Raw genomic sequence first — 21,516 nt, 5'->3', positions numbered from 1 at the left:
AATTTAAAAAACAACTTCACAAAAAAGTGCATTTTTTTATTACTGTGAGTTCAGAGACCCCAAACTCTGTATCTCTATCTGTTCCCAATGGGAAATTACACTTACAAGGTATTTAAAGGCAATCCTCATGTTAAACTATAGGAGAGATAGGCCTTGCAATAGTGACAACGGAATTTGTCAGTATTTCACCACCAGGTCATGTAAAACACACGAGTACATGTCCTACCTTTTAAATACACTGCACCCTGCCCCTGAGGCTATCTAGAGCCAACATTAGGGGTCCCTTACATGTACTAAAATGGAAAGTTTGTGCCTTTCAAATCGGTGAACTTGCCAGGTCGTCATAGCAGTTTAAAACTGCACACAAAGACACTATACTGTTAGAACCTTGTGGGAATTCATAAAACTGCTACAGAGCGTTTCAAACATGGAAAGAGATGAAAATGGCAGTTCTCTATCTAGAAGCCTAACTAACTCAAACACTAGATAGCTTCACCCAAATGCTGAGAAGGTGCAGGAAACTCTCTGCATAAAATGGGAAAAATAACACCCTTTACATATTTTAGTATAAATGAAAAAGAAATATCAATATCCATTGGAAGACTACTGAGTTGATCATGATCTATTTCTGCAATGCTGCAAGTAATTGCTCGACATTTTCCCCTTTTTAAAAGAGAAATAGCGGTTGAAAAGTATTTTCATGCGCATGTAGGCTGACACAGAAACAACTGCGCTATCAGCAAAAGAGATGTAGTACAACATTCTGGGGGCATAGGCTGGGGCTTGATTACTTGTTTTCAACTACCTACAACGTTTAGTTTCTAATACGGCGAGTCCTCTGGCTTTGACTTCCGAATAGCCAATTTATTAGCCTGGTAGACAGGAGTCTTAGTGGAGAGGTCCATGTAAGTGATGTAATTGATCTTGAAGCAGATTCATACTTGCGGAGATGCTACAGCAAATACCTTAGCAGGAAGATGATGCTAATGGATTTCTTCAGCCTGTTAAGTAGTTGTGCTATTGCATGAAGAATGCATTTCATGAGAGCAAGCGTGGTATCTAGAATGCATATGAACAGGGCATTTTTCCCTCTAGCTCAAAATAAAGTAGTGCTTTCACTGTAACACTGAAGTTTTCTACTGGGAGAAAATGTTTTCCTGTCTTCAGGAAATAAGAGTTGGAACCAGGCTGTAGTGAAAGGTTCTGGTCAATGGTGAGTCTGAGGGATAAGGCCTGTTCTGTCAGTTCATGTGTGAATCAGTTGGGTTTAAATTGCAGAGCCATAACTGAATCAGAGACTGTTTGGCATGGTTAGCAAACAGCAAGTATTAAGTCTTGATGGGATTTAAAATTAAGTCCAAGTTTGGATGCCTTTAAGACAAGCTTAGAGTCTCTATTTCGTTGGTTGAGAAGATTTTGAAAAAGAGTCAGGTATCGTCAACATACTGGGGGATCATGATATTGCTATATGGAAGGATAGCTCCTAAGGGTTCCATATAAAGGCTGACAATTATGGTTAAAGGGGTGACGCCCTGGTGGACACTGCAGGTGAAGGTGATAGTCCAGGATCTGGTAGGTCCTATTTGAACAATTTGTGAAGTATGATGTAAACCGCTGTAGGACTGTGCCAGTGAAGCCCATGTGAGTTTTCAGAGTATGAATAAATGATAGATGGTGTTGGAAGCTGTGGAGAGGACAAGCAGGACCTGGAGGCAAAAGGTATTTTTGACACTAAAGGAAGACAGCGTTGTCTACTACTTGGAGCATGGCTGTTTCAACAGTGCAGTGTGGTCTGATACCGACGGATAGACAAGTAGGTTATTCTTGCTGATGTGCTCCTGTTGCTGGGTGGCAACTGTTTTCTTGATCGTTTTTCCAACAAATGTGTGGTGGGCTATAAGACGGACGTTGGTATGGCTGGATGACTTTCAGTAAGCTCTTTGTGTTCCAGGGTGCCCACAGCTTAGGCTTAGAGGTGCAAGTGCTCAGAGGAGCTTAGCATACTACATGATTATTGTATGGTGTTGTCAATGTTTAGAAGAGTGCTGACATCTGTAAATATTTGATTTGTTGATTTTTGGATTTCCTCACTGGATATAGTTTATTCTGACTGGGTGTGGCAGAGGGTAGCATCCGATTTCTTAGCCCCATTTCATATTCTTCTATGTCATATGAAATACCTTGTTGTGCTAATGGATCATTTGTAGGTTGAGGTTAAAGGAGTGTTGGAACCTACAACAATTAGTCATTAGTTTCATTAGCTACGTTTTCAAGACAAGGGGGGTTATTCTAACTTTGGAGGAGGTGTTAATCCGTCCCAAAAGTGACGGAAAAGTGACGGATTTACCACCAGCCGTATTACGAGTCCATTATATCCTATGGAACTCGTAATACGGCTGGTGGTATATCCGTCACTTTACCGTCACTTTTGGGACGGATTAACACTCCTCCAAAGTTAGAATAACCCCCAAGGTGTTCAATGTGAAATCATAACAGACAGTTGGTGTTCAATTTACTTTGTATGCCTTGAAAGGTTTTCTAAAAATTTGTGGGATAAAACATCTGCATACCCTGTTATACAACTCACTGTCACGGAAAAGCTGAGAGTTTCAACAAGTATTAGTGAAGTATATTCAGACTGCTGTAAAATCAGCAGGCGGATTGTGTAAGTAATCAGATATCTGATTTGGTTGTTCCATATAACTCCACATTCAATAACAGGCAAAATTCCATTTGAGGTTATGAGTCAGAGTAAAGTTCTGTCTGCATTGAGTCCACTATGGGTGGTCAATCTGTTAGAACAAAACAGTAGTGTAACTCCCAAAAGCAAGGTGGCTAAAAACAACACAGTGGCAATAGTAGTACGAAGAGTGTGCATAATTAAGTGAGCGTTTGAAACATGTGGGAGGATGGCATGTGTGATGCCGAAGGCCCGGATGACCTCCTATAACAAGGTGCGCCGGTTTAGAAAGGAAGTCTGCAAACACAAGGACCTTTCCAGGTTTCTTCATTTATTGATGCTAAACGCAGAAGCTTAGCAAGAGCAAAGCATCCCAGCCTCTGCACCTCGCCTCAACCGTCTTAGTCTGTCCAACATTCTCTCCAGAATCCCCAGACTGAGATTCCATAAACCACCTAAGCAAAGATTCTGAATACCACAGATATAACACATCTCCCTCCCATGACACACAAAAGAAAACATGTGTATAACAGTAATTAACTTTGAGAAACATAAACCTAAAGGAAATTTCAGAGGTCCTTTCACATGAATTCGTAGTCCTTCAGATGTGACAGAGACCTGACACTTCTGTTTGATCTTCTCAAAACTGCATTCCTCGTAGAATCATCTGTTCCTTCATTTTGCACACCATCTTTACCCAGACCTATAGTGTTACCACAATATTTGACCACTCTATTTAAGTTCCATATCCAGTTATCATTCTTTTTTACAGCATTGGTGAAAAGTTTCAACACCCTCATAGGAGATGATAATTTTCTCCCACTCCCTTTTACAAGAGATTTTTTAATCATGACCCAATCACCAACGACAATCACTGTCTTCTTCACAGAGTTCGCTCTATCAAAGTTCAGTTTACTCTTTAGCATCCTTCCTGTTCTTTATGCCTCCAATTCTCATCCATCACCACTCTTCCTTTTTTACCCAAAAAATTATTCACCCAATTTGGCTCAAGAATCGTACTCCCACGCCTACCTTGGAAAAGAACAAATGGCATCTGGCCTGTAGTAGAATGTGGAGTGTGCCTATAAAAACGTACCTTTTTCAATACCTCTTGTTTCCAATTTAAGTGACTTCTCTTAGCAATGGAGATAGTTTCTTTAATAACTCAGTTGAACCGCTCAACCATACCATTGCATTCGGGATGATATAAAGCACACAGCTTATGCTTGATACTACACCCTCTCAAAAAAATAATTAATCTCCTTGGAAACAAGTTGCACAACATTACCAGTGAAAAGAGTGGAGGGAATACCTTCCCTAGCTATCAGATCCTTCAGAAACTATCATTTTCTGGGCCTCGCTGCTCTTGGTAAAACACAACTCAGGCCATCTGGAAAACATGGCCACAACCACGATAATGTACTCCACAGTACTCTCACCATGAATGGGTCCCAAAATGTCCAAAGCAATATCCTCCCATGGCCCCCTTGGTTTATCCCTTATCACTACTGCTTGTACTTTGGGCTTCATAGCCTTCTCACTAATAGCACACTGTACACAATCTCGCACCACCCTTTCAGTATGAGTATCCATGCCAGGCCACCAGTAAGAAGAACGCAATCTTTCCTTATTTTTTTTAAATGCCCGGATGACTACTATGTGCCTGGTCTATTAAACAATTCCTCACATTAGAAGGTGGGACTAATCTTGTACTGCTTAGCAGCAGATCATTATCAACCGCTAGTTCATCTCTTACACCCCATAAATCTTTCCACTCCACACTACCTTGATGTTTATACTTCCAGCCACACCGTATCAAATTCATGACCTCCACCAGAACACTGTCTGACAAAGTTTCCTCACACCAACTCTCCTCTGAGATGATTTCAAAATCGACTTTGCATACATGCTCAAAACGTTCCAAATCATCACACAAACAATCACAACCTTGAACATTTAAACCTGGTGGTACAAGTCTGGATAAAACATCAGCTGAGACATTGTCTGAACCCGGAACATATCTTACAACAAAATCATACTCTTGCAAGCCTACAATCCATTTGGTGATTCTCCCTGACACAGACTCAATACCTTTTGAGCAGAAAACTTCACACAGAGGTTTATGATCGGTTCTTACAACAAATGAACCTCCCCACAAAAACTTCTTTAGTTTCCTAATGGCCCAATATACTGCAAGAGCCTCCCTTTCTATAACAGAATACTTAGTTTCAGCACCCTTCAAGCTCCTGGAAATAAATGCAATAGTGTTTTCGGGACCAAAACCTCCTTCTTGCAAAACAGCCCCTAAACCCCTGCCACTAGCATTGGTAGTCAAATTAGATTGCAAGTTTGGGTCAAAGTTTTTCAATTTAGGAGCTTCAGAAAGACTTTCCTTCAAACCAATAAACTCCTTTTCACATTCTTCATTCCATGCAAATTCCACCCCTTTCTTTAACAAAAGCTTCATGTTAAAGCAAGAACTGGCAAGGTCTTTGACAAATTTACTATAATACTCACCCATTCCCAGGAACCGCATCAATTCTTCTTTTGATGTAGGGGAAGACAAACCTTGAATAGTATTAACAAGTTCCTTCTTGGGTATCAGACCATCACCAGTAATGGTGCGACCCAAATAATCAATAGTGTCAACTGCAAATTTGCACTTTTCTGTTTTGATGGTCAAGCCATATTCAGAACTTTTCTCTAACACTACCCTGAGTCTCATATCATGTTCAACCGGATTCTTGCCATAAACCAAAATATCATCCTGATAAACACACACACCACATATGCCCTTCAAGATCCGTTCCATTACTCTCTGAAAGACTGAGGCAGCAGAAATCATCCCAAACGGTAGACGAACAAATCTAAAAGTACCAAACGGAGATATGAAAGCTGTCAGATTCCTACAAGACTCATCTAACTCTATTTGGTGATAGGCTGAAGTCAGATCAAAAGTAGAAAATACCTTGGCACCAGACACCATGGATAGCAATTCAGAAATATTTGGAAGAGGATATTTGCTAACTACTACACACTTGTTGAGCCTGCGGAGATCCACGCACAACCTTATATTGCCATTAGATTTCTTAGCAATCACAAATGGAGCCAACCATTCAGTTCCTTCCACCTCCTCAATCACACCTTGATCCTTCAACTTCTTAAACTCAGTTTGTAATTTACTCCTCACTGCAAAGGGAACAATGCAGACTGTACTGCAAAAAGGTACATCCCCAGGAACTAATTTAATCTTGTGTGAATATCCTTTCATACACCCAATCTTGTCACTGGAAATCTTACTAAACTCTTTACGAAGAGATGTCAATAAATCCGAGGCCATTGCTACCTTTTCTACTTTATCAAAACATTGCCGCTCTTTTAAGATTATGGGGGGAAAACTGTTAGGGTCAAGCATCACCCCAAGATCCTTCTGATGCCACCAACTTATTATACTGTCACCCTTTTTTGAGACATAAATCTTTCCAGAGGTATTACGTTGGTTATATTCAATCAAACCTACAAAGTAGCCATGTAGCTCAATAGGTTCTCCACCATAAGCACACGGTCTGATATCGGGTTTCGATAAGTTGACCTTCCCTTTGAGTTGTTCCTGATAAAAAAAATTAGAAATAATAGTAATTTTGGCGCCAGAATCAAACAGTACCATTGTTTTCTTTTCTTCAACAACAATTTAATCCAAAGGACCACTAAGATTTTTATCGGACACCTGTAGGATTATCTGACCACACTCAAAGTCACAAGTATCCTCATTTGCACTTGTGAGATTAGCAATAGCATTCACGGTTTGCTTGGATTTCCTTAGATTGCACGCAGACGATAAATGACCCTTCTTTTTACAGAATAGACAAGAACTATTAATCGCTGGACAAGACTTATTTGCAAAATGGCCTTCCTTGCCACACCAGCAGCATTTTTTGTTCTTCACAGTATTTTGAGTTGTTTCTTTATTAACAAACTTTTTACACTTAGATTTGCAGTCTTTTACAGCACAAACGTCTTTGGTCAATCAATCAATCAATCAGTCTATTTCTAAAGCGCACTACTTACCCGTGAGGGTTTCAAGGCGCTTGGGGGGGGGGAGGGGGTGCTGTTACTGCTCAAAGAACCAGGTCTTGAGGTGTCTTCTGAAGGTGAGCAGGTCCTGGATCTTCATCACTTCAACACATTTCATGGAATGTTCAATCCTCTTGGCAAGAGAAATCACTTCATCAAGTTGGGGATCATCCAGTAACCACAACTCATCATGTACTTTACCAATGTAACACCCCAGCATGAATTGGTCACAAATTCTTTTATCCAGAGATGCCCCAAACTTACATGAGGAGGCCAAACATCTTAGTCAGTGATGTAATTCTCAACAGCTTCACCTTCAACCTGAAGTCTTTTACCAAAATAGTATCTTTCTAATATCATGCTAACTTTTGGTAAGTAGTGCAAATCCCATTTTCTAATGCAGATTTCATATTCATTAAGAATGATTGCTTCACTGTCAGGAATATCAGGAAGATGGTCAAATACCTCTTGGCCTTCAGTTCCCAGACAGTGTAATAATAAAGCAGTTCTTGTTTCTGTACTCAACGAGGTACCACAAACTCTGGAGTACCTTTCAAAAACTTTCTTCCATTTCCCCCACCTGATAGGAGGTTCTCCAGGGGTAGAAAGGAAGAAGGGAGGAGCAGCTAAGTTCTGCATTATAAATACCTCCAAACAGCACAATTGCTACAAACAAAAAACCAACAAATTACAAGTATGTATAGCTAAGAAACAAATTAAATATCCATACATAAACAAAGTCTAAAATATCACCCAAAGGTCATGAAAATGCAAGTCAGTTTGCCTGTTGCTGAGGGTAGACAGAAAGTTCCATAAGCAATTGAATGCGTGCCTATCGCAGTAAACCAAAGAGCGACAGGCTGGTAACAGGAGCACCGAGAAACTGGGATCCTACGATGAAACTTTTCACCACCTTGCGGCGTTTGCACCTGACAACATTTTCCTTGGAGAAAGCTCTTCTTCCGTAGTCAGGAAACCGAGCGACGCGTAAAGAAAAAAAATGATTAGGCGCACGGCTGCTGCGCTTGACAACGTCTTCCTTGGAGAAGACGCCACTACCGTTGCCAGGAGACCATGCGACGCTTCCTCCGTTGCCAGACGTCTTCCTGGGTGAAGACGCTTGCACCGTTGCCAGGAGACAACAGCGTGTGTTGCTTGAATATTTCAGGAAGTGGAAGCACGCTGTAGCTGCGGCCTTCCCGTCTGAAAGCGTTGCTAGGATACTGTAACGTCTAAAGTGTCTCCTGAAAAAAGGAGCCGTCAGGCTAAAAAAAAAACACACAACGTGTAAACAAACGAAGACATGTTCCAATGTTGCCAGAAGAGCGCAACGCCGATCAGCAAAGGAAAACAGAGCTGGCAGCTTGTCTTAATGTGACTAAATACACAAGACAAGCGCTCTCCAAAAAACAAAAACAAAAAACACTGTCGGAGTTGGGATGCTTCCTTTGCTCCCCACGCAGCTGTGTTGCTTTACACTTCAGAACAACAGAACTATGCACTTCAGGACAATTTAGGGCACAGTGTGAAACAATCACTCTTGAACACCTTAATAAGTAGAATAATCAAGTTTATTTTTGGGACAAGTTCTCATATAGCAAAACTGACCACACTAAAATATCATGAAAAATAACATGAGAATAACTGCAAGAATATAAGCACTCTGTGATATCATGAAAAATAACATGAGAATAACTGCAAGAATATAAGCACTCTGTGATATCATGAAAAATTACCTGAAAGTAGCTGCAAGAATAAATGCACACTACACATACACACACAATATGCTCAAATTACTTTAAAATGAAAGGCTTCACCGAAAAGAGATTCTGCATCCCTCCGCCGTAGACCAAGCGGGGAACCCAAATCGACCTGCGCAGGGAGTCTCGTTCGGGACCCAACCCAGAGGTGAGTTCCTGAGCTAGTCCATAAGGGCTCCTGACCTTTATAGTATTTACTAACGCCCAGGAGTCTTTTAGAGAAAAAGACCCCTCCTTTACAAATTGTGCAATCGGCGGTACCTTGTTCACCCTTCGAGACGTCTCCTCTGAACTGGCCAGGTTCCCATAAGAGGGCTCCAAGGTGAAGCTTGCACACCTCCTTGAGTACAGGCGCATCCCCCTGTCCTGATAGCTCATGGAATGTAAATAGCACCCTCCGTACCAGGCAGTTGAGCAGAAAAACACCTCACCCTGCAGCTTGCAGAAGCTGGTGGAAAAACACAGAACAGTGCTTCACGCACAGAACCAGACTCGACAAGATGGAGTCGTGAGCCAATGTAAAATGGAAGCAGAGGCCAATGGTCCATCGTATAGTACTATGCATTATTTCTTTGCCCTTACATTGCACCACTGTGCACCTTGCACGTAGTGCATGTAGCAATACAGCAGCGTAGGATGAATCCGCTCGTCACCAGTGTAACAAGGTGCACTGTTGTAGAAAGGAAGTCTGCAAACACAAGGACATTTCCAGGTTTCTTCATTTATTGATGCTAAAAGCAGAAGCTTAGCAACAGCGAAGCATCCCAGCCTCCGCACCTCGCCTCAACCGTCTCAGGGGCATATTTATTTATACTTTGTTGGCGCCAAATTTGCGTCAAAATCTTTTACGCAAATTTAGCGCAAACTTAACACCATATTTATACTTTGACGCCTGACCCCGCGACCGTCAAAATTCAGCAGTGTGCGTCATTTTCTGGATGCGGGAAACCGCCTTGCGTTAATGACATGCAAGGTAGGCGTTCCTGTCCAAAAAATGACTTTAAGGCCTGTGTGCCTTATTTATACTCCTGCGTCATTTTCACGCACTGGAGGTGGCAGGCCTTAAAAAATGGTGGCCAGCCTGATTTGTGCTGTTTTTTAACACCTGGGTCAGGGCAGGCGTTAAGGGACCTGTGGGCTCATTTCCATGGTCTCTGACCCCTGCCACCTTCGCCCACCCCTGGAGTACACACATGGATGGGGGGACCCATCCCAGGTAAGTACAGGTAAGTAGAGGTAAGTAGAGGTAAGTATATTTTTTTATTTTTTTAAAGTGGCATGGGGGGCCTTACTTGGGACCCCCTACATGCCACTGTGCCCAATGGCCATGCCCAGGGGACAGAAGTCCAATGGGCATTGCCATTGGGCAGGGGGGGCATGACTCCCCTCTTTGCTAAGACAGGAGTAATTTAAATGGGGGTTGTGCGTCAAAAAATGGCGCAAGTCCGGTAAGAGACATGATTTTTTACTCTAACCTGACTTGCACCATTTTTTGATGTACAACTCTCATTCTTCCCTACGCCTGCGCTGCCCGGTTAGAGTATTTTTTTTACTCTAATCAGCCCGCAGCGGCGGCTAATGTCAATCCATAAATAAGGCGCCTGCCTGGCGCGTTGGAATGGCGTTAGCCGGAGATAAATTTGTATGGGCCTTAGTCTGTCCAACATTCTCTGCAGAATCCCCAGACTAAGATTCCATTAACCACCTAAGCAAAGATTCTGAATACCACAGGTATAACACCTCCACAATCCTGAAGCAAAGTGACTATTACCATAGTCTGCCAAGGCTTTTGTGAAGGTTCCCATTTGAAAAGTGTTTCACCTGAGTCCAACAATGCAGCCTCTGTAACAGGAAAGCATGCAGGACATGCCTGTCCATTAACTGACCATAATATTAATGGCCTATTGAAGGCAGAACTACTGCGATTCCATCCGCACGCAAGCCTGAATGACCAAAAAGATAAAAGAAGCCACCAGAACTAGCAATCCAATCAGTACTCTTGCTAGTTGCAACGGAAGCATCTTGAATTAAGTTACTATTCAAGCAGTACCCACTAGTCTTTCCTGCGTGGGATAAGCTCTCATTCAGTAAATATCCGCCCTACCCATATTAATTGAGTATTCAGAGAAGGAATTTAATGGAAATTTCTGTAATTCACAGAAAAACCAAACTGCAAATGATTGATTTACCTGAAAAATTCCTCAACAGAACGTCCTATGACCTGGCCTTCAGTAGCCAATCATACAAATATGGTTAAAGATGGATATTCTTCTAGTGAAGATGACCTACCACCATAGCTTGAACCTTACTAATCATCTGAGAAGCTGATCTAAACAAAAAAGGGCAGAAAAGCAAATTGGTAATATTGATCTCCTACACTAGACGGCAGTAATTTTCCCTAGCAACAGGCAATTGGAGTGTGGTAATTAGCTTCTTGCAGATCAAACAGAATAACCAGTCTTGTCCTCGTAGTGCCAAACTGTATGAACATGAGAGACTATTCTGAGCTTCTCCTTCCTAAAAAGCTTGTTGACAATACCTCGGGTCAAAAATTGGCATTAAAGTTCTGCTTTCTTGAGAATAAGAAAATATCTAGAATAACGACCCTGCTCTCTCTGAGAGGTAAAAAGAGAACAGCTGGAGGTTTTGAAGCGAATGACAGAGACCTACCTCGGACAATCATCTGCAAGACCCATTCGGGTGGGATTATCCTCTGCCATTGACAAAAATAAACCTGCCAACCAAATCCCAACTGGTGTATTGTGATGCTGTAGGAAATTAATTTCAAAAAGACTTAGCAAAGGGGTTGAAGAGAAAGAAGTCGACACATTCTGTTTCAGTCCCTTCCCTGAATCTCCGCACCTGGAACAGCAAGATGGCTGATGCTACTTTTGAAATTGACCACATTTAGGGCCAGATGTAGCAAAGGGTTTTTCCCATTCTGTGTCAATGGGAAAATGTGTTTGTACATATGGCCCTTAATTCCTAACAATTTAGTGACCTTAAACACTATAATGACTGGTACTGTGGATGGAACCTCTCAGACAGCAAGTGGAGACCCAAAGCACTTGATTTAGGTTTACTTTATGTATCCATTTCCAAGCATTAATCTGTTTTTTCTTCAAACAATGGTTGCTCTTTAAAGGGCACATCCAGCAAATGAGACTGGACATCACCAGAGAAGCCGGACAAGTGTATCCATTAATCTATGCAGCATGACGGTAGACCTTATGGCAAGAGACACAGAATCAACAGAATACAAACCAGCCTGCTTGGATATGTACATACGAACCCAGAACAGTTCAGCAAAGGATTTCTATATGTGTTCAGGTAGGGTAGGCTAGGAACAGCCAGTGCTACCATCTCCCAAAAGTACAGGATTATCCTTAGAAAGAAGGTTGCCACCATAAGAGACTTTAACACCACAGTGTCTGGAAAAAATATCAGTTCAGTCCCAAATCACTTAACCTTCTGGATACCCAGGAAGCCAACACCTGCACCACTGAACCTTAAGGTGTAGGAGGAGTACCCAAGTAAGGCGATCTGACGCTGCCACTCTATCTGCGAGTCAAGAGTCACAGTTTTTAATATGGCCACATCTGACTCAAGTCTATCCCATGAACAAGCAACCTGATCAAAAAAGGACTCAATAAATTAAACATCCTCCTATGGCTCCCTACCAGACGATACATCTATGAACAACTAAACATTCAGGTGTACTGTATGCATTGGAACAGTGAGACACTCAGCAGCCTTTTTATTAAGGACTCCTGAAAACTGGACCTGTTCAGCCGAAAAAGGTCCTCCAAAAACAGAAAGGTACTCCTCTGGAAACATGTCAAGATCACTAACATTCCACAAATCCGCCAAGATTGCTACATCCAAATCTAAAGGTGGAATCAGGTTTTCTGCCTCAATCTTCCAAGAGTACTGTAGCATCTGATCTGGATCAGAATCTGTGCCACACAAATCATGCATTATCTGTAAAGATTTCATAGTAGAGGGTTAAGGTACGACAGAGTATGAAAACTTGCCCAGTTAAGTCTCAAATTCTGCCTTAGCAGTCAACAAAATAGGTTAAGTCATAGAAACTGAAGTTGAACCAGGATCAGGCATTGAAGCAGATAGTGAGCTCGATACTCCCAACACTGCAAGTGGTGGCAAAACTGACTTCTAAACTAGAACCCCCTTTTTGGGCACCAAAACTGACTTTGGAGCAGAAGGTACAATTGGTACAACAGTCATAATCGAGAACCCTGCTGAAGCAGAAGCTGCCAGCATCAGAAACAAAGCCTCTCCCCCGCAGATGAGCATACTGTAGGAAAAGTTAGTTTTGGTAAAGGCTCTATCAAAGGAAGAGATTCACAGGAAGATGTCCCTTCCTTAGACCTCTATCTCTTCTTACCATGCTTTGGAGATGATCTTTGGTGCCAACTCTTGTGATTCTTAGGAAGTCCAACTCTATTACAGGATCATAGAAGTAACCCTATATTTTGCCTCCCTCTCCCAAATTACTTTCAAGTGCATTAGAGCAAGCATGGATCAAAAATCAGCATGGTGGAACTGGCCAGATTCCATTAGCATCAAGTGCAGAGCTTATCTAACATTGGTTAACGACACAGAGCAAGACCTTAAGTTCGAAGATTAAAGATTTTTAGAGGTAATACTGCCTCAAAAATAGCAAAAACAACTTGACAGCATTGAAAACAAGCACAGAAACCTCAGTGGCTCCCAACACAGGAAAAAAAGGAATGTGTTACCAATAGCCTGGTGCCCTGTATATGTGTGGTTCGTCAATGCAAACAAATCACATGGCTCCTTCTGTGACATCATAAGGTGCCACTCAGTATCAGTGAAGTATAAAGCAATGGAAATGTTTCCAGATCCAGTTGGGTGCCTGCAAAAGGATTTAATTAAGAAAGCTGCAGAACTGAGAATACTTTTGCCAGTACTCACATTTTGAAACTCAGACAAGAGTAGCAACACTAGGGTTCACAGAACATTGGGGCATATGTATCAATATTAGTAACTGTGATTTCTTAATTGAGGTTAATACTGAATTGCAATTTGAAAATTGCAATTACTAAAGTATGAAACTTTTCATTTAAAAATGACGATTCCTATTGTGTTGCAAATCGACCTACCTCATGAATATTAACAAGGCTGAAAGCATTTTGTGTTTTTTTTGCGATTCACCAGGAATCAACGCCATCACAGGGATGGTGGCCAGCACCATTTGCTGACCATAAAATGCGCTCCTCTCATCTGGGCATCTGGACTCTGTGCTACTATCTGACCCTGGATCATGCCCTGCTTAATACGATGAATACCCAGGCTGCTCCTGAACTATTTATACCTTGTGTTACATTCCACTAACTCATCCTGTTCAGTCTATGCTCCTGGTTGCTCCTATGCATTCTGCAGATTCCAATGCCCTTTGGAACCTTGCTTGCTTTCCACTGCTCTCTGCCCCCTTCTGTGCTACACCCCTTTGGACTTTGACTCTGCTATCCCACCGTCTGTATCCTGTACTGCTTTCGTAAATCTCTCAAACCCTCTGTGATAAAACACTCCTTTAGAGTGGACCCCCTACTTTTTAGGCTGCTTTTCTGGAATGATCTAGGTGTTGGGCCTGGCCCTTTCTACAGGGTCATTCCCCAAACTTTTTGCCTTCTCCTCCTAATGTTTCTGACCCTTTTTGGCTGACGTTATGACTCTAGGCACTTTACAACTGGTAATCAGCGGTAAAGTGGATGTGCTCTCCCTTATAAACTTGGCATGATTGGCTATTACCTAATTGGCATATTTAATTTACCTGTAAGTCCCTTGTAAAGTGGTATCTCTAAACCCAGGGCCAGTAAATTAAATGCTACTAGTGGGCCTGCAGCGCTGCTTGCGCCACCGAATGAAGTAGCCTTTCAAACCTGTCTCAGGTCTGCTAGCGCAGGGCCTCCGTGCACAGTTTTCTCCCACAGGAAAATGTAATCTAAATTTACTTGCCAGGCCCAGAACTCCCCTTTTACTTCATTTACTCCCCTAAGGTAGGCCCTAGCTAGCCCTATGGGCAGGGTGCTATGTATGTAGAAGGTAGGACATGTGCCCTGGTAATGTGGCCTGTCCTAGTAGTGACAAACAGCCTATTTGGTTTCTCACTGCTGTGAGTGCTGCCTTCTCATAGGATTGCATTGGAAATGCCAGGCCTTATATTCAGGGGATATTGTCTGACGTATGAGGGGTAGCGTAGGCATGTTTGGTATGGTTGTAATGGTGGTAAGAAATGTGCTCACTGGTGTAAATGTTTTTTTTTTTTTAATATTACAGAAATGCCACTTCTAGAAAGTGAGAATTTCTCTGTGCTTATGATTCTGGTGTTTGGCAGCTTGACTTCAATTCTTGTCTGTGCAGAGTGACATTTGGGCTTTAGTGAATACTTTTCAGACAGCCTGTTCACAGGGAGGGTGGAGGTGTCACAGAGGTGCATCTGCATACTGAATAGTCTTCCTTGGCTGAGAGAAGGGAGAGGCGGGGCACACCTGCATTTGTAAAGGCTGTGCCCTAGCCTCACACAATAGGGTTGTTTACCCCAACTAATGTTTGGAGCCTGTGCTTGAGGAGAGAGGGGGCACTCCCAGAACAAGTTGTAACTATTTGTAACCTCCTCTCCCCTCTCTTTGTGAAACACATTGTAAACTGAATCTAAGTACGGGAGATTTTTCCCCACAATTTAGACATGGAGACATTCTTGGGACATCTTCAGGACACAGAACGCTATTGAATGGACTCACCAGGACCCACCTTGGACTGCTGCTGCTGTGCTGACCTGTGACCTGCTAGGTCACTAGGAGGAACTGCCACCATCTGCATCCCTTCTGCTGGCCTGTTTTTGGGGACTGTTAGCCCTGTGATTCTTCCCCCCCCCTGTTCTGTCTCCAGGGGCAGGGTGTCATGGCCCCTGATCCCTACAACTAACGAAAGCAAGAGGAGTGCTTCTTTTCTGCACATACAGTGCCTGGACAGTGCTTTTCTGCACACCTCCTGCGCTTCCAGAGCGCATTGCTGTGGAAACTCATTGCCCCGTATCCGGTGTATGCGCTTTGCCACTTTCAAAGATCACCGCCGTGACCTGGGCAACTATGAGCATTAACTGCATCGGAAGCATGCAGTGTAGCGTGCCCCTGGAGCATAAGGAAATGAAGGTAGGAGCGGCCGTGCTCCAGACGGTGCCCCCGGGGTGGAGCGTACTACAAGGGGCACCTCCAGGGCACAAGCCGGCTCCTGTTGGTGTGGAGATCACTGCCTTGGCCCGGGAAGCTCACGCACCAGGATCGGGTGCAAGTGTCCTGGGAGAGGGAGGCGCCGGGCTCAGGAGAGCTTGCGGTGTGCCTCCTCCCCTTCTCCCCAGCGTCGGAGATCTGGCCACGGGAGGCCTTCCCTATTTGCAAGGAGCGGTCCCTTGGCTTTCGCCTCTCCCCCACCATCCCCCCCAATCATCCCCCAGACCGCCAGAGAGGTACGTGCGGCCGGGAGGGTAAGACTCACCGTTCCAGGAGCCAGGAGGCTCCCGTGGAAACCCTGGTTCCCCTGATTGGGGGGACTTGGATAATTACTGCTGCCCCGCCAGGATGCGGACGGCGGCCTCTGGTGTCAGTAAGGCCTTTTCACCCAGGTCACCTTTCTTGCCCCCGTGCGGGCCGGTTGGGGCCCCAGGGATCATTGGTGCCCAGAACGGACACTAGCCCTCAGAGGTGGCCCCTATTTGGCGCAGAGGAGCGCCGGGCCCCCTTACCCTATTCTACCTCGTGGCACTAGATGTGCCTTTACCTTCCAAGGACAGGTACTTTTTATTCTAAGGTTTCTATTAGGGGCTTGAGGGGACGATTATGCTAACCTGTTCTTGGATATAGATGCTGATGTTCCTTTTTATGGGTATTGTATGCTAATATTTGTTTCCTGACTTGCCATATGTTTCTGATGTTCCTGATATGGGCATGATATGTTTATGACAAGTGCATTTCTTTAGTCATGTGATTCCTGACTACTACTTAGATTGCAGAATCCTGAGTAATGCTCTAGTGTGACTACTGCTTATTCTTGCAGAGTATTAGTAATAAATGTAATGTTCTGACAACTGCTAAGGTAGCAGGGTATTCCTGACATGTAATGTTTGGTCTAATTATGTTTTGTGCAATAACATTTATTTTTACATATCTCAGTGTTGTGTTTGCTTTGTGGTATATATATTGTGTCACATGTGTTGTGTGTGTTGTGCAAACGCTTTACACATTGCCTCTGGCATAGGCCTGACTGCTCGTGCTAAGCTAAAAAAGGGGGTGAGCAGGGGTTATCTTGGACATGTAACTCCCTTGCCCTGACTAGAGTGGGTAGGTTTTGCCTGGCTTAGGTGCATACCCAAAACTCCATTTCTAACACTAGGTGACGTCAAAAGGCCACACCTTGGGGGACTGGTGTGCGGTGGGTCAAGCAAGGTGGGTGTAACTGAGCCTGCTGGTGTTACCGGACACCTTTCTCCTGGCGAACCATGAAGGGCGGCAGGAAACCTCTGCACCCTGCTTGCCTGAAGGGTTGAGCGGGCCTGTGGTGCGAGACACCATGGACAACAGACGTGGTGACCGGAGAGCAGAGCAGGCACCGAAGGTGGAGGGCTGTGTTCTTGATGTGAGACAAACCTTTGGAGGCAGCATCAGAGCATCCTCCAAGGCTGTGCAGAGATCGGGGGCCTACAGAGGGGATCTTTGGAGAGAAGGATTTCTGCATGACAACGTGCTATGCCCAGCCTGACAGAAGGGCAGGAATGATAACTGTGCTCCAGATGGGAGTAGAAACAGTGGTAGACCTGAGGCAGGAGCAAAACATGCTGATACTGTGGGTCAAATCTTAGGGGTTTGGAATCGACAATGGGTTTAACTGCTAAGAGTAGCCCACGCAGAGGTGGGGGAGAAACCTGTATCAGGGAGGTAGGGAGGATGTTTTCACTAGATCACATCAACAGGCAAGCTGCATAGACAGTAACTGCTCAGCTGATGCTGTGAGATAAATAGATTGACACAAAGGGGCCCTGTACATAAAAACAATAAAAGTCCTGGAAATGAGGGAGATGAGATCTCTTGAGATAGAACGAGCTCTCAAACAGGCCAGGGGTATGGTTGGAGGGGGTGTTACATTGAGCTCAAGTAGTGCAGGCATGCAAAGTGGAATACAAGGAGGGGCATTAAATTGGTAATCTAAAAAAGTTATTACTCCTCTGAAATAAGACCTGCACAGCGCACAGAGAAGTTCCATGTTGATCTCAACCTGCATCAGTAGTGCTGAACTGCCCATGATCTACTGCAATGGGGAGGAGACAGAAACGTCCAAACAGCAGAGCAATACCTTGGACAACTATGCCTCAAAGGGACAGACAAAACAATTGAAACAAGCATTTGTAATGCAATGGGTCTCACGTTTGCTCTCGTTAGAGCTATTAGTGCTGTAAATCCCTAACTAGACTTTTCTTACCACACAAACTGAAAATAAAAAATAAAACTGTTGACATAAGCGAGCTGATTCAAAGTGCTGCCGTGAGCGCGAAGAGAGAGACAAAACGAAAAAGCAGTTTTGCTCATATTCAAAGTTATTGACAAAAGTGCAATTATCCATGTAACGTAGTCGATGGCCAAGGCGAAAACAAAGGCGGCCTAAGGAAGGACAAACATAAAGCAGTTACTAACTAAAACAAAGGATTTTTGAGAGACAAGCCCATGAACGAGTGATTGTGATGGGCGGGCGGTGGGCGTGGTTAAAAACCCAGATACATACCAACACGTCAGAAAAGCAGCACATGGTGTTGCTATGTTCAACCTAAAAACAGAAGTGGCGCTGGGGCGGGGGAAAGGCAGACCCGATGGAAGATATTCTAGCGGCCATAAAAAAATTGTAGGATGCTTCTGAAGCAAAGATAGATGATAATTTGATTAAGGTGAACCTACTCCTGGTGGCCCTTAGAAAGAAGGCAAAAAAAAGCCTAGAACACGGAAGCTGAGGTTAACATGACTAATTTTGAGGTGAGTGATCTAAGACACACTGTCACAGAAAAGCGCACTCTGAGAAACAACTTTAAAACCAAGCAAAGGATGCCAAAAGGCACTCAAGGAGGAACAGCCAATTAATTTTTGAATTCCCTGAAAATGAAGCCCTCCGTGCACAGGTTTCCGGAAAACTAGATACACACATCGATAGACAGTGTGAAACGTTTATCTTGCTTTGGTGGAAATAGCACAGAGTGCCTGCCCCAAGACCGCCTCCAAGGGTACCATTGAGAGCAGTCCTTGCTCTTTCCCTCAAACGCAGGGACAGGGACATGGTTTAGTAAGCAACATGATTAGTAAAATATGAAAACCTTGTGTCCTGTATACTTGCAAAAAAAGTCCAAATGCAACGAAAAACATTTGTGGAAGTAAACGTGCAGCTGAGAAACATGGGACTGAAATATATATTGTTATATTATTGGAAGCTAAACCTAATTAGAGATGACAGGGTTCACTTCACCTAGCCTGCTGAAGTCAGAGTAGCTTGAACACTGGGTCAAGGTGGGGTCTCACAGCATGTGAACTGGGAAGTCTGGGACAACGTTCTCTGCACACAAAAGGACGGGGCGAAGAGAGTCCCGTCGATCGACGCAGCCACGAGATCGGAATAGAAGAATCCCACGTATATTGGTCCACGATGGATATGGGAGAGTACGACTTAGAGTAATGGGGAGACGAACATGGGCTGAAGGTTACAGACACAGACAAGCAGACACATTAATGTTTAATAACAGAAACTTAGCACAGTTTAATACGTATACACAAATATGATATTGCTTTCATCAACACTAATGTGGAGACTTTAGTAAACAGCGTTACCTACACATTTTGAGCAAAACAATGTATAAGCTTCTCCAGATTCTAATTTGCAATGACATGGTTTAAGAAGACTGGAGATGCTGGGGATCGCCTGACATGCATATGTTGCACCAAGGCCTTGTTGGCCGTTTTGATGCCCTAACCCAAATAGTCTGTGGGATGTATAGGCTAGGTAAAAGTCCACAAGGGGGCCTGGATGGTACCGTACCAGATGTTCGCATTGAGCAGTTAATGAGGGTCACCTAGTTTTTGTTTACTTTGAAATTTAAGTTGGAAGGCTAGTTAGAAGCTTCCAACAGGTTTTCGGAGGGGGCTGTCATATGCAGCTGTTTGGGTGGGACTGGTGAATGCTGGCTGTTGGGGCTGGGGTAGTAGTGCAAGTCGCCTGTATTACCTGACTACGGAAAATGCACAGAAAATTGAAAGGGCAAATATACGCTATTTATTAAATTCGGGAAGAATACTGATTTGGATCACTGCTTGGATTCCATTTCAGAAGATAGACTGCGATGGATCCAGAAGGATGATATATCCTGGTGTAGGGGAGGCTTGCTTGGCTGCAGGTACTGCTGGTTAATGTATATGCTCTCAAAGATGACGATGGAGATTTCTTCCCACAAAGTCCATTGAGGTTGACTCACAATCCAGGTGGAGACCTAAACTGTGTGCTAGATGGACATATAGACAGATCACCACTGAAAGAGGGCACTAACCAAACTTGACTAACACGCTGTTAGATACAATACCTGAGTTAGAGCTTTTTGTTGCCTGGGGTATCAACACAGCGGGAATAGCTGTTACCCAAATAAATCCCACATAATATGCACATGAGAATAGACTACATCTTACTCCGCAGAGAGGGCATGCGGCTTAAAGAGATCAAATTTATTAATAAATTAGTGGCATAGAAGTTAGCATATGGTGACAAATGAACATGCATCTAAAAGCCTAACAGAGAAAATAACATGAGTTGTAAAATGTGCAAGTTTGAATTTTGTGAGCCATGTCGCCACCATTCAAATTGTGCCCCACGTTTTAACATGATAATTTTTGCATTTTAAGAATTAAATGAGCTAATGTTAAGAACGTTTTATTAAAATATAGAATAATAATTAAAGTGCTAAAATGAATATGAGTTCATTGTACTTATATTTGAATACATGGATTTTATTATTATAAATTATGCATATGCTGAAAAATAAATGCACATTTAAACTAGTTCTAACATGTTATTAAAAACTTTTGCAATTAAACAATTTGCTTTGCATACATGAATTGTAAAGTACGCAATAGGTTTAATAATATATTCAATGTATTAATGTGTATTAAAGTTTCCTTAACATGACGAAGCCTGAAGAAGAAAATTCATTTTACTGCAGTAATGGAAAATCTCTTGTTTATTTTGTTCCCTTTGACCTGAATTATTTCCCTAGGTTGCTAATGTGAATGTTGAATGTCCTATTGTATTGTAGGCAAAAGGCATGTTTTAGATGTAATAATGCAACACTATTTGTTCTAGTTGGTGAATAGAACAGGAAGCTCACTGATCTTATGTGAAATAATATTAGTTTAGTTTATTGTGGGCTGTCACAAAGGAACTGAAAGCAACAAATTAATAGAAAATGTAATATTTTATCGGAATTGTATGAAGTTACATAGTTGACAACGGACTATTGCTGAGAAGATTTAAGAAAGTTGCAAACTTGGTAGTACCATCGTCTACTACTGGATACTGAAATTGACTCCCATTATGTGCCCACCTGAAGAACTGTGCATATTTTAATTAGTGAGGTACACTGAAACTAAAGTCAGTCCATCTTCAGATTTCCTTAGAGTCAGTTCCATGCTTGCTTAAGTCAGTTGTCACATTTTCAAATTTCCTGATGAGTGTCCTCATCACAGTCATAATTGCCCAATGCAGTTTCAGTACTAATAAGGTCAATTCATTCTGAACTGCTGATCTGGTCTATGTGCAGCTTGTGTTCTACACCATCCTGATGCTGCTCTCAACTGACGTTGGAAGGTGACCATTCCTGTGGAATCATCCTGTCTGCTTGTTCTGCTTTCCTACATATCTCCTATCGGAGCTTACAGAACC

This window comes from Pleurodeles waltl, chromosome 1_1 (assembly GCF_031143425.1).
Source record: "Pleurodeles waltl isolate 20211129_DDA chromosome 1_1, aPleWal1.hap1.20221129, whole genome shotgun sequence".
In the NCBI taxonomy this organism is placed as follows: Eukaryota; Metazoa; Chordata; class Amphibia; order Caudata; family Salamandridae; genus Pleurodeles; species Pleurodeles waltl.
This window is presented reverse-complemented; position numbering follows the sequence as displayed.